The sequence below is a fragment of the Peromyscus eremicus genome, chromosome 7, assembly GCF_949786415.1.
Source record: "Peromyscus eremicus chromosome 7, PerEre_H2_v1, whole genome shotgun sequence".
NCBI classification, from domain to species: Eukaryota; Metazoa; Chordata; class Mammalia; order Rodentia; family Cricetidae; genus Peromyscus; species Peromyscus eremicus.
The window spans coordinates 42414128-42427792 of record NC_081422.1 but is presented as its reverse complement, the minus strand read 5'-3'; positions in this window follow the sequence as shown (position 1 = coordinate 42427792).

The window sequence follows — 13665 nt, the reverse complement described above, 5'->3', positions numbered from 1 at the left end:
ACCTGGCAGAGGCCTGACCATGCACATAGTCGTGGAGGAACACATCCAAAGAGCAAAGAGCAGGCCGAGGCCAGACAGCAGCCTGAAACTACCAATGGGTCCAACATCAGGCTGTCTGCCGTGAGAAGCGTATTCCAAGGCAGCACCCAGCTCAGAAGAGAAGGGCCAGCTACTCATAGCAGCCCATTGCAACCCTTGATCCTTTCTTTCTCCTGTTCTTAAAGGACCTGTGCATAGGTCTGAACGTTTTAAAATGAGAAGTATTAAAGTACTGAAATATTCTATGTGCCATCACTCCAAAGAGGGACAGATGATGTATAGTCCATGGTTGGAATCAAGAGCTGTCTTGGATTGCAAACCGTATCCTCTTAGGGGTTAGACATCAGACCCACAGGATATGAGGAAAGAGGGCCACATGATTGAGAGTCCTGGGGTGGCCACTGCAGACATCCAGAAGCTAGGAACAGAAAGCTTAGCTCCACCACCGTGAAAAGAAAACCCTGATGATTCAGAGTACACAGCTCAGTAACTGTGAAGAAGAAGGAAGGTCATTTTGTTTTTAAAGTATCTATGTCCATGTCCTTCCCTTCTGTGCTGATACAGCCTGAGAAGTAAAGGTTACAAACATACCTATGTATAACTAGAGTCTGCAATCTGAAATCTTTCAGAGACAATTGCAGGGAACGGAACAAATGACCAAAGAGGGGAATACCACATTGTGGGTACCAGCTGCTTTGGGAAGGAGGGTCGAGGTTGCCATTATCAAACAACTACGTCAAGTGTGAGCTCACAGGATGGATTGCGTCCTACATTGCCTTTGGTGAGTATTTTGAGGTAGAGCAGTGAGCATGGGCTTTGAGGTTGGCTGTGGTCCTGGAACTTTCTATTCCAGTGAAAGTAAACTTAAATACAATTAAATGGTATCTTACGGAATTGTGCTAAGGGTGCAGTAAGACAGGATGTGCAAAGGGCTTGTTCCCAAAGAGACCACACTGAAACGCCTAACATGGTGGGTCCATCAACAATAATATGTTGTACACACGGTGTATTTGTTGAGAGGAGACATCTCATGAAAAATGTTCTCAGCACAATCAAAAGCATTTTAAAATTCAAAATCCCAAGAAAAAGAATTCTCCTTCTTCCTCTACCCCAGAGCCTTTCCAAAGCAAGGGGTCACTTTGGACTCTTTTGTATAGCACAAACTCTTTCAAACACTTCAGAATGCATACATCAAGAGCTTGACCTTCTGAGATAAGTTCTGTGTGACTAGCATTGTTGATGTCAATGAAGTAAGTCAACATTGTCTCTACTTGTGGCCTTGACTCTGGCTTGCCACCATCCAGATGTTGAAATTCTCAGCAGCACACTTGGGCTCTTAGCTTCCAGCTCACAGCAGATACGGCAGCAACCTCGAGCATTAGCCAGACACCTGTTACATGGTAGATGCTAAACTATTGTTTATCTTGAATCATATGTAACCCGCACACTGGACCTTTGCAGTAGAAACCATACAGAGGAAACTCATGGTTTCTTGGATTGCCTGGCTAGCTACGGGGCAGATCAAAGTTAATTCTAGTTTTCTCAGATGCCAACACCTACATGCTTCCTCAGGACCACACATCATCTAACATCACCTATATATTTCAAAAAGTATCATTTCATCTCATAGCCTTTAAAAAAGCTGTCAGAACAAATGCCAAGGCATTCTAGACTCTCTCCATCACTCCAAACCCATAGCTAAGTTTAACAAGAGCTTTCTTCCTGTTCAGTTTCCATTCTAGAATGAATCTGCCCCTTTATCTAATTTTAACTCTTCAATAATCCTCCCATTAGAATCATGACATCTCTGATCTTTTCAGTATTTCCATTGTGCCAAAGCGTAACTGTTCCATGTATCACTGTGGACAGCCTGACTTTGCTTTCAAAACTGTGAATGCCCGTGCTGGGGAGATGGCTCAGTGGGTAGAGCACTTACTGTGCCAGCATGAGGACTCAAGTTCAGATTCCCAGCATCCAAGTGAGGAGTCAGGTGGTGTAGCCTGGCACTGCAGTGTGAGGCAGGGACAGGCCAACCAATCCAGCCAATCAGTGAGCAGCGGGGTCAGTGAGTGAGAGCCCTTATCTCAAAAAGTAGAGTAGAGAACAACAGTGGGAAACATCCAGCATTAATTCTAACCTCCACATGCGTGTGCACCCTCAAACACACAGGTATATGCTTTCAAATAACACACACACACACACACACACACACACACACACACACACACGATACTCTTTCTTCTGTTATTCCTCCACCTACAAAAGACACTTTTGCCTTGTAAGGGTCTTTCCTACACATATATACAGCCCCATCCAAAACATCACATTAGTTTTTGCTTGCTCTAAACTTCTCCACACAGGACAATACACTTCTTCAGTGCAGAAGTTACACCATGTTTCAGTAACCACCAAAGATCCTCAGCTGCCACCAAGCATTCAGCCCATCTTTCTCAGCATTCTAGATTCATACCACATAGCAATGCCCAGATCTCATCATATAATAGGAAGACTCTACTTTCTGTCAAAATACAATCTAACAGTTACCCTCTGGCCCACTAACACTACTTCTAATAATCTACCCCAAGGAAATCATTGAAATACAGACAAAGATACACATGACACTCACTGCATATTATATATAATAACCTCAAATTGGAAAGCATCTCGGTCTCAACAATGAGGATAGTTAAATAAATTACAGTGCATAACTACAATGGGATATTATGAAGCCTTTAAGGATCATGTTTTCAAAAGATATTTAAAGACAGAAAACGTTCATGATATTCTATAGAATTAGAACTGAAGGGAAGAAGAAAACACTTTCATAAATACGAAGGACCGCTGAGCAGGAGTTAAGTTGGTTTATGTGATCATACTGGGAGAGACACAGGGAGCATCAATAAGAGAAAGCTACCTAGAAACACATTTTGGGTGAACAGAAGCTGAATTCCCTAATGGCTGTCATGACCCAAGCCATAAATGATTTTCAGAGTAGATGATGGGCAGGGTGAATTGGGAAGGACAGAGAAGAAGAGGCTTACAGAAAGGAGGGGTGTGGCTAGAAAGGAGGGGCATGGCCAGAAAGGAGAGGAATGGCCAGAACCTGGAGGGCTAGTCAACACAAGCAAGAGCAGACTGATGTGGCTAAGTGTGGCCCTGGGCCATACTGTATTAGCCCATGGCTGGCCTTCACCAAACCACATGGGGTAGCATCTGTCTCATTCTCAGGCTTCCAGATGAAGGGTTCTTTTCTCTTCTGAAGAATCCTGGCTGGTCTAGGTAATTCCTACCTTAACCATGTGGAAGCTGGGTCCACTTCAAGAATAGGGAGCTGTGGTCTTTGTTAAAGAGGCTGGGGACAAGAGGGACAGAGCAGAATGTGGGCATATGGTGTACCTTATTCTTTCATTAGCTGTTAATCAGAACTATCTTGTGTTATTTTACTAGGTCTATGTGGGGGCTTTGGAAACGGCTAGGCTGTAAGGTAACTTCAGTCAATGATAGGTCACTGGGGAAGGGCAGAAATGTTACCTTGGAAAATGACAAAAAGGAGAATTTTAAGACAAAGAAGAACCAGGAAAGATGAGCTTTGAAAGGTCTAAGTACTTCCTAGTTCTGGCATCTTGGGTTTCCATTCCTGTTCAGTTTCTGGGTCTTTTTTTTACAATGGTCTGTTCTGGAGATTACTCAGTCTAACTTTATATTCCTCCTCCTGTGTTAGGGGCATCATTATCTACTCAGGAAATCATCTATGGCTTTGGGCAATGATAACTGTTAGAAAATTCATTTTCTATCCAGCCAAAATGTGTTACTAGGTAGGACAGCCTTGATTAGATATGATGAAAATACCTGAGGTCCCCCTTCTCACACCATCACATGCCACCTTCACCATGGGAAACTGTCACTGAGACCCTTCAACAATTCACCTGACAGTTCTTAGAACCACCCAAGTCACCCAAAATAGGAAAGGCTAAGAAACAGTTAGAAGCCAAGAGTAGACAGAGTGGCTAAATGCCATGAGATATGTGTGGTGGGAGGCAGGACTGAAAATAGAAAATAAATAGAAAAAAGTCTGGTATGGCCATGTATGGCTGTGATCCTAGCACTTGGAAGTGGAGGCAGGAGGCCATTGGGTTTGAGGTCAGACCAAGCTATGCAGATAGTTAGTTCCAGGCCAGCCTGGCCAACAGAGTGAAACAGGATTTCAAAACACACACACACATGCACACACACACACACACACACACACACACACACACACACACACGGGGAAGGGGGCTTGCTGTGTAAAGCTTTTGCCATGCCAGGTTCAACAGCATGCATCCATAATCTATAATCCTAGTGCTGGGGGCAGGTGGAGGTTTACTTGGGAGGGGATAGCAAGACAGGTGAATTCTGGGAGCACACTGGCCAACAAGTCTAGCCAATCAATGAGCTCTAGTTTCAGTGATGGATGCTGTCTCAAAAACTTAGATGAAAAGCCATAGAGGAAGAAGATCCCTGACCTAGACCTCTGACCTTCACAGTCAGGCACACACACGAATGCATACACCACACATGAGAGAGGCAGGGAGAGGGAATAGGAACATACATAAATACTAAGGAAATAAGAATGAATAAGATATCACTGTTGGCAGAGCCAGGCGGATCTCTGTGAGTTCGAGGCCAGCCTGGGCTACCAAGTGAGTCCCAGGAAAGGCGCAAAGCTACACAGAGAAACCCTGTCTCGAAAAACCAAAAAAAAAAAAAAAAAAAAAAAAAAAAAGATATCACTGTTGATAATAATAATGTACCAACGTTTTTAACTAAGGCCAGAATAACATATTAAACATAAGATAGTAATCTCATGGCAACTGAAATAGAGGATGTGGGAAATTTCTTTTCTATCATCTAATTTTTCTGTAAATTAAAAACTATTTTTACAATCAAAAGGTTATTTAAGAATATAATCAAGGGTTCAAAAGAGGAGGCTGAGTGGTTGAGAGCATGTTTTGCTCTTGCAAAGGTCCCAAGTTCGATTCCCAGGACCCACATGATGGCTCATAACCCTAGTTCCAAGGATCCAATGGGCACACACATGGTGCATATACTTGCATGCAGGTAAAACATAAAAGTAAAAATAAATAGATCTTTAAAACATTTTCTAAAGAGTATTTTCAAAGTGTGGTGTATGAAAATCTTTCAATAAATAAACATTTTTAGAGATAAAATAAAATAGCAATGGACCATACATCAAGCCTGAGCCTGTATGACCTTCAAGTATGGCCTTACTCCTTTCCTAGATATTTTCTGGAAATCATAAAGGCAAGACTAGCTTTTTGTTAGTAGTAAAGAAACATCTTGCCCTGCAGCCTTTGTGACCTAGGCTTTGCCTCATCAGCTGAGATCCCAGCCAGAGCACAGGAACCAGCCCATGATCTCCCAGCCAGAGTACAGGAACCACCCCATGATCTCCCAGCCAGAGCACAGGAGCCACCCCATGATCTCCCAGCCAGAGCACAGGAACCAGCCCATGATCTCACAGCCACTGGACAGGAGCCAGACCATGATCTCCCAGCCAGAGCACAGGAACCACCCCATGATCTCACAGCCACTGCACAGGAGCCAGACCATGATCTCCCAGCCACTGCACAGGAGCCAGACCATGATCTCCCAGCCAGTGCACAGGAACCAGCCCATGATCTCCCAGCCAGTGCACAGGAACCAGCCCATGATCTCCCAGCCAGAGCACAGGAACCAGCCCATGATCTCCCAGCCAGTGCACAGGAACCAGTCCATGAGCTCAGTCAGGATCATCAGCCATCCTTGAGATGGACTTCATAAACTCAAACACAGTCTCTTTGGTTACTGTAAAGGTAGCCCTGGCGACTTAAAGTCACCGAATTGTGACTTGGTCAGGAAGCCCTTGCTTGTCCTCTCAGCCATCTTTCTCCCCTCTCTCTTATTCTTTCTTCTTAAAATCTATATGAAAAAATGTCTCTTAATACACTCCAACTCTGCTTCAAAAGAGGAGTTTATTTAAAAACAAAAGCATGTCGACTGAAGAAACTAGAGATCTTTGGGCTGTGTGAGCCCTTTTGTAGAAGCTGGCTATGGGGAAACAGATTAGATAGAGAAGCAGCACTAAGAAACCAAGAACAAAGTGCTTTTGCTGGGAGAACCAGGGAACCAGTTTCATCCTGAGCCTGGAGTTTGGGTCTGGTTCCTGCCAGCAATGCCCCTGCTTCCCCAGGCCTCCAGATCTACACGCAATTGTCTGCCCGGTTGGGAGCGGAGCAAGCAGGGCCGTAGATCAGAAGGCTTTGTGTTAAGCAAGACAAAGCCAACATGTGCTGCCTACCTGCCACTCAGACACCGGTGTCACTGTCTATTCGCTCACCCAGAAGAAAGCTGTTCTTTCTTTCTTTCTTTTTTTTTAACAAAGAGCTGCACAAGTCAATGACTTATACACCTTCCAACAGAGAAAACAGAACCCACTGGAGCTGAGGAGTCAGGTTGCCAGGCCATGAGGCATTGTCTAGAGAGGTAATGCGTACTTCTTCCTTCTGTAATCCCAAAGTCATGTTTCATGGGAGCAGAAAGCCTGAAGCCAAACAGGGTGGTTGAATGGTGTTCTGTCATGGAGGAAAAAGAGGCCCCGGGATGAAAGAGAGACTGAGGAGCCAAATGTAACCTTTCCCTGGTAATCAGAAAGCAGAATTTTAGGCTCAGGTTCGCCTATAAATCCACCACTTGGGAGGCTGAGGCAAAAGGCTCATTTTTAAGACCAGTTAGTAAGGCTAGAGAGAGCACTTACCTGGTAAAGCTCTTGTCTAACAAGCGTGGGGACCTGAGTTTGATCTCCAGAAGCCGTGTCAAAAAGCTAGGCAGGGTGGCTTTCACTTGTAATCTCATTGTTGGGGAGGCAGAGACAGGTGGATCCCTGGGGCTCACAGGCCAGCCAGCCCAGTCTAATTGGTGAGTTCCAGGCCAAGTAAGAAAACCTTGTCAAAAAAAAAAAAAAAAAGGAAGAGAAAAGAAAGAAAGAAAGAAAGAAAGAAAGAAAGAAAGAAAGAAAAAGTATATATATATATATATATATATATATATATATATATATATATATATAAACTGTGTCTGAGGAAAGACATCTAAGATTGTGCATGCCCACACATGTGCATATATACCTACACACAAACATGTGTGTACACACATACACATAGGTCACCAGGCTGGGCTACATAGCGAGAGACTGCCTATAAGAAGAAAAAAAAAATAAGCACAAATGTGCAAAGCGTTGTTTCTGTGGCTTGAAATACTAAGTCCCAGGCCCCTGGCTCTTGAGTGCCTGTGGGTGGTGGGTCCAGCCCTGTGCCCTGCCCTGCCCTTCCCTGCCCTGCCCTGTTCTGCCCTGTAATTTGACAGGCTCTGGGCTGACTTCCGCCCCAGAACTTACCCCTAGCATGGGCTCTCTGAAACCGGCTGGTGCTTAGAACCCAGAGCGTGCCCTCCAACAGGGCCTACTTACCACCACCACCCCTCCTTGCTCACATCCCCAAGGAAAAGAAGTAGGGAAAAGTTTGGGGGGTCTTGTGATTAAAAAATTGGCGGGGCGATGTCTCATGCATGCATCTGTTATGCTAAAATAACCATCCTTTCTAACCAGGCCCACCTGCTGTCTTTTTCAATTTTAAGTATTTCTAAGTAGCAATCAAATCAGTATAATTTGTTCTTTATCTCGGCGAAACCATTGTGAAAGAAAAATGTGACCATTATGTTCCATCAGGGAAATACAAGCCCTTTATCTGCAGCCTTCTCTATATTCTATCGGATCTCGCAGTTGTCATTACGCCAGTTGTATTTAATGTTGTTCAAATGAACAGAGCTTTCTTTAATCACTACAGCCTTCTTTTTCCTAAATGCTTTTTTCCAAGGTTATGGTTTTCAGAGATAAATACATAAATACCAATGTTATGAATACGTTAAGGGTATCCAAGAGACAGCTTTCAGGATTTGTAGCAAGAACCTGCTGTCACTGGAGTTCCACAATAGCTGGCTGATGTTTTGAGTATGAAGTTACTGGGTATTAGGCAAAGGCCTGGTGCCCCACATGGAGGCAGGAGGCTATTTTGAGCCAATCACAATAGGCCACTCAGTCAACGCTGACTTTGGAAATCTGGCATCAGGATCCTCACGGCTCCTAACCAAAGCCAGTGAGTCCAGAACTGCGGGCAGCCTCCCTTCACAGAGGGAGGGGGATGGGGAGGAGAGCTGTCCTGTAGGCTTCCAGACTCCACTGCGTAGAGCGTCTGATTCTAAAGGCAAGTGTGAGGACCGAGGCTATGCTTTTAAATCTAAGAGTGACCGCCCACTTCAATTTACTCCATCTGGAAAATAAGAACGAGGCAACAGGAGGTGGGATGACTTTTCCCAACATGCGTGTCCAGTTTCCAGCAGAACTGGACTAGCACCCAAGTCCAGTACAAGTATAGTTTTGTTTTGTTGCCAACTGGAGTACCCCAGCTCTCTAGCAAACATTACTAGGGATGATGCTGAGGTTAGAGGAATTCTGCACTTAGTCACTCAGACATCTGTTCAGAAAACACTTATTCTTCGTGAGGTGCTGAGAATAATAATACTTACTATTAATAGCTAATATTTTTGAGTGCCTGTCACTATCCTAAGCACTAGGTGAAAATTAATGTATTTTCTCTCCCAGTAACCCTAGGGGCAGGTGTTATGGTGACTGTCATTTTATAGACAATAGAGGCCAGGCACAGAGAGGTTGAGTGTCCTGCCCAAGGGCACACACTGAGGATTCCCATCCAACAACAGGTGTCCAGAGTCAGCAGTCTAGATTCCTACAAAGGGACAATTTTCCCAAATCACTGAAAGTGCTGAACGGCTGTGTGCTGAATAAAGCATTGTATCCTGCCCCTGAGAAACTCACAATGCAGAGGGAAAACATTCACGTCAACAAATAAAGAAAACTCAAGATATGATATAATGCGTCTAGAGAGAAACAGAAACAAGTCCCAGTGGGGAGTGCAGAGGAGGGAGGGTGAGATGATTACTAAGTAGGAGTCTGTGGAGGGTCTCTGCAGGGTGGAGAACTCTGGCTGGACAGACGTCCTGGGGAGTCCTCTGAACAGTCAGCAATCCAGGTGTGCAGGATCTCTCCAAGTTCTTACGTCTAATAGATCACTGTATAACCCTCAAAGGGTCACTAATGACCTCAAGGATATGCCAACCCAGCCTCTCAGCTGAGGAAATGCTACAGAACCCAAACATGGATTCTGGACTTCCAGGAAGTCATTCCTCCAATGGTGGACACTGTGGTACTCTGCCTCCCCTCCCTGTCCCACTGAATTTCTTGTCGCCCAGGCTGCCCTCCAACTTATGGTAGAGCTAAAGATGGCCTCCCTGGGTGGGGTCAGCTTATGGCTTTTCCTGGGCTCAGGAATTGCCTGCCAGAAGCTGTGTCTGGGCCTCTAAGCCTGTCATGGCAGCTGTGTGGTCAAGCTGTTTTGCCCTCCCCCACAAAGGTATGTGCCTATGATCCCAGCACCAAGGAGGCCCTAGCAGACTCAAAGGGTGACCTGGTAACAGATACCCTGCACCTCATACTCAGAGGGTGGCCTGGCTGCAGGTATCCCACATCTCATACTCAGAGGGGTGGCCTGGTTACAGGTACTCTGCATCTCATACTCAGAGGGTGGCCTAGGTACAGGTACCCTAACTACAGATATCCCACATCTCATACTCAGAGAGTGGCCTGGCTACAGGTACCCCACATCTCATATTCAGGGAGTGTCCTGGCTACAGGAACCCCATATTTCATACTCAGGTGGTGGCCTGGCTACAAGAACCCCAAATCTCATCAGAGAGCTGCCATAGAACACATCTCAGAGACCCCTTGACTGCAGAGGATCCTCAAATAACCAACCCCAACCCCTTGGGTGATCTAGAAACCTCTCATGTAAGAATCCACGTGCACCCTCTCCCGTAGCTCCCACCTGCGCCCAGACACTTTTGATCCTTGGTTTTCTCAAGGGAGAGGGAACTGAAGCATTGTTAAGTGGCTGCAGCCTTACTCTGGGACCCATCTTCAAGGCCGTGGCCCAGAATCCTCCGCTCTTCCTACAAACGGGACTGCGCAGTGTTCACAGAGTGACACCTGTCGTTAACGAGGTTGAAAGCTTGTTTTGTTCCTAGCCCTGCTTGCTGACCAGGAAAACAAATAGCACCACTCTATGTTACAGTAACTACTAATCGGAGTTCATTTCACAGCCTCAGCCAGTGCCACAAACACTGTGTAACTGAGATGTCGGAGAAGGTGATTAAACATCATGTGGGGCTGAAGGGGGAACCTCTAATTAGATGGTTCTCAGGCTAGTGTGGAAGAATGAGTCTAGTTAAGAAAGAAAGCTTGTCTTCCCCGCGAGTCTGCTGTGGGTCAGGTACCAGGCCTGATGCCACACTGACTATCACACGGATACACGTCAGTTTGATGTCGTTCCCATTTTAAAGAAGGGAATTGCAAGCTGGGGAGATGGCTCAGTAGGCCATGTGCTTGCTGTACAAGTATGAGACTGGGATTTGGATCCCCCCCACAAAAAAAAAAAACACTTAAAACTGGTTTTTAGCCAGTGTAGAATTTGTCTCTGTAACCCAAGTACTCCTACAGCTAGACAGCAAGAGGGGACAAGAGGATCCATAGAAACTCACAGGCCAGTTGGCCTGGAATATGAAGAGGCAAAAGCCAGGAGACTGTCTTAGGCAGCGACCAGCACCAGAAATTGTCCTGTGACCTCTACAGGCAGGCCATGGAATGTTCACACTGTCACTCACATACACAAGCATGTACATAATGTGTAGAGTAAAAGGGCCAGCCAAAGAACCCCACCCTGACCCTGAAACTAGAGCCTGTAAAAGAAACACACCCTGGCCCTGAAGCCGGAGCCAGAGAAAGAAATACACTTTGGCCCTCAAACCAGAGCCAGTGAAAGAAACACACCCTGACCCTGAAACCAGAGCCAGAGAAAGAAACACACTTTGGCCCTGAAACCAGAGCCAAAGAAACACACCCTGGCCCTGAAGCCGGAGCCAAAGAAAGAAACACACTTTGGCCCTGAAACCAGAGCCAGTGAAAGAAACACACCCTGGCCCTGAAGCCGGAGCCAAAGAAAGAAACACACTTTGGCCCTGAAACCAGAGCCAGTGAAAGAAACACACCCTGACCCTGAAACCAGAGCCAAAAGTTTAAAAAGGGCCAGTAAAAGAAACACACTTTGGCCCTGAAATCAGAGCCAAGCACACTCTGCCCCTGACCAACTGAGGATGAAACCAACCAATCCTTGAGCAGGAAAACTGACAAATTCCCGAGCACAAAACCAACCTTTCCCCGAGCATGAAATCTAGCTCATCTCTGAGCTTGTGAAGCTCAGGGATTGAAATCTGACCAATTCCCACCCTGAAAATCTTTTCCCTGGAAAAACTCCGCCCCTAATAAGCCCTGAGCCTGTTCAGTTGGCAGCTGACCTTTTCCACCCTGGCAGAGGCAGCCACTCTCCTTGATTCCTCCTTCCCAAATAAATCTCTTGAAAGAGTTTTGGGTGAAGACCTTCTTTCTCCAGAGCAGAGCAGAATCTCTGCTGGGAAACTCCCCAGTGGAGCGGAGCAGAGAAGCAACCAACACCTCTGCTGGGAAACTCCCTTAGAGGAGCGGAGCAGAACTCAGCTGTAAGGGCTCTCTCTCAGAGAGGAGCAGGACCGCCACATCCTGCGTGGAGACCATCCTCCACCAGAACACAGCTTCAGGTATAGCCTGACTTCCAACAGTCAGGGTACATTTCCCTCCAGAGCTGTAACACTTGCAATGTGTGCAATGTGTGAACATACATACACACAAACTCAGGGTTTTTCGTTTTTGGTTTTTTTTTTTTTAAAAAAGAAGGTAACTGGAGCGTGATGTTCTATGACTGGCTAACAACCCCAAAGTGATAACAGTCACCAGACTCTCCCTTTTAAAAAATCGGTATGTTTATTTGTAATTTATGCATATCAATTTGCCTACATGTATGTGCATCCACAGTGTGCATGATATCTGAGGGGGCCAGAAGAGGGCATCAAATCCCCCGCAACTGAAGTTACAGACAGTTGTGAGTCACCATGTGGGTGCTGGGAAAGAAACCTGGGTCCTCTGCAAGAGCAGCTAATGTTCTGAACTGCCGAGCCATCTCTCCAGCCCCTAAATTCTCCTCTTTTATCTACAGTGGCAGCGACATTAACCAAAACAGCAAAGTTAATCCACCTACTATTGAATACTGACATTGGATAACGGGGAGAGGAAGGGTCTCAATTCTTATGCAGTTGAATCCTCAGATGCTGGTTAAGTGAAAGACAGCCCCCATCACAGAGCTGAGTGGCCCCTCTCCTAGCCACCAAGACAACCAAGTTGGACCTGGTGGACCAAAGGGGTTGGGGAAAGCTGGGGAAGGAGCACACGGTGGTGAAGTGTTGGGGAGCAGAGGGTCTTGTCCCCTCATCCTCTACCACCTTGCTCCTGCTGGTAATGCTAGACAATGAAGTTAAATATAAAAATAGGCTGCACTGGGAAGTCTCACCTACAGAAAGATTAATGGTCAAATGCTTTCAAAACAGTGCACCTTTGTTCAATTAAAAACTGAGAGCCAGGTGTGGTGGCTTACCTCTGTAATTTCAGAACTCAGGAGGCTGAGGCAGGAGAATCACCAGAAGTTTGAAGCCAACCTGGGCTACATAGTGAGTTCTAGGCCAGCCTGGGCTACATAGTGAGTTCTAGGCCAGCCTGGGCTATGTAGTGAGTTCTAGGCCAGCCTGGGCTATCCAGTGAGTTCCCCACAAGCTTAGGCTACAGAGTGAAATCCTACCTCAAAACAAACAACCCATGAATGTGGAAAACGTATTCTTCTCCCTTGTCTAGGGGGTGCAGATAATTTAGAATTCATGCTTTACAACTTTGGAAATGATAGCATTGGGTATTTATTAGAATATAATAATAATTTACTTTAAATTTTTATTTATATGAACATACTAGCAAGTAATCATATAAGATTATATAAATTATGACAGTTAAATCCTATTATTTTACTATTATAAAAATAGCAGTTATTTTGTACCAACAAAAATATCAGGACTTTTGTATTTGAAAATAGTATAGAATCATAATGCAGGAACACCCCAAACCGCATTATAATTGTGAATTATGTTCTCATTCTATGCCACCTTCCACAACATTAACCAGTGTCTGTGTGTGTGTGTGTATGTGTATGTGTATGTGTATGTGTGTGTGTGTGCATGTGAGTGTGTGTGCATGCTCACCCGATTGTGCATGAATATGTTCATGTGAGTATGAGCTTGTGTGGGTCATGTAGGTGTAGGTACACATGCGCATTTGTCCACATGTGTGTAAAGGTCAGAGGGGTCAATTTCAGGTAGCTCCTTCGTCAATCACGTCTCTATCTTATTTATTGGGATGTGGTCTCTAACTGGATCCAGAACTCACTGACTGAATAGAGCCAGCAAGCCCCAGGGGTCCTCCTGTCTCCACTGCTTCAGCCCCAGCACGGCAGGTGCACACTGGTTTGCTCAGCCTTTTCTGTGGAT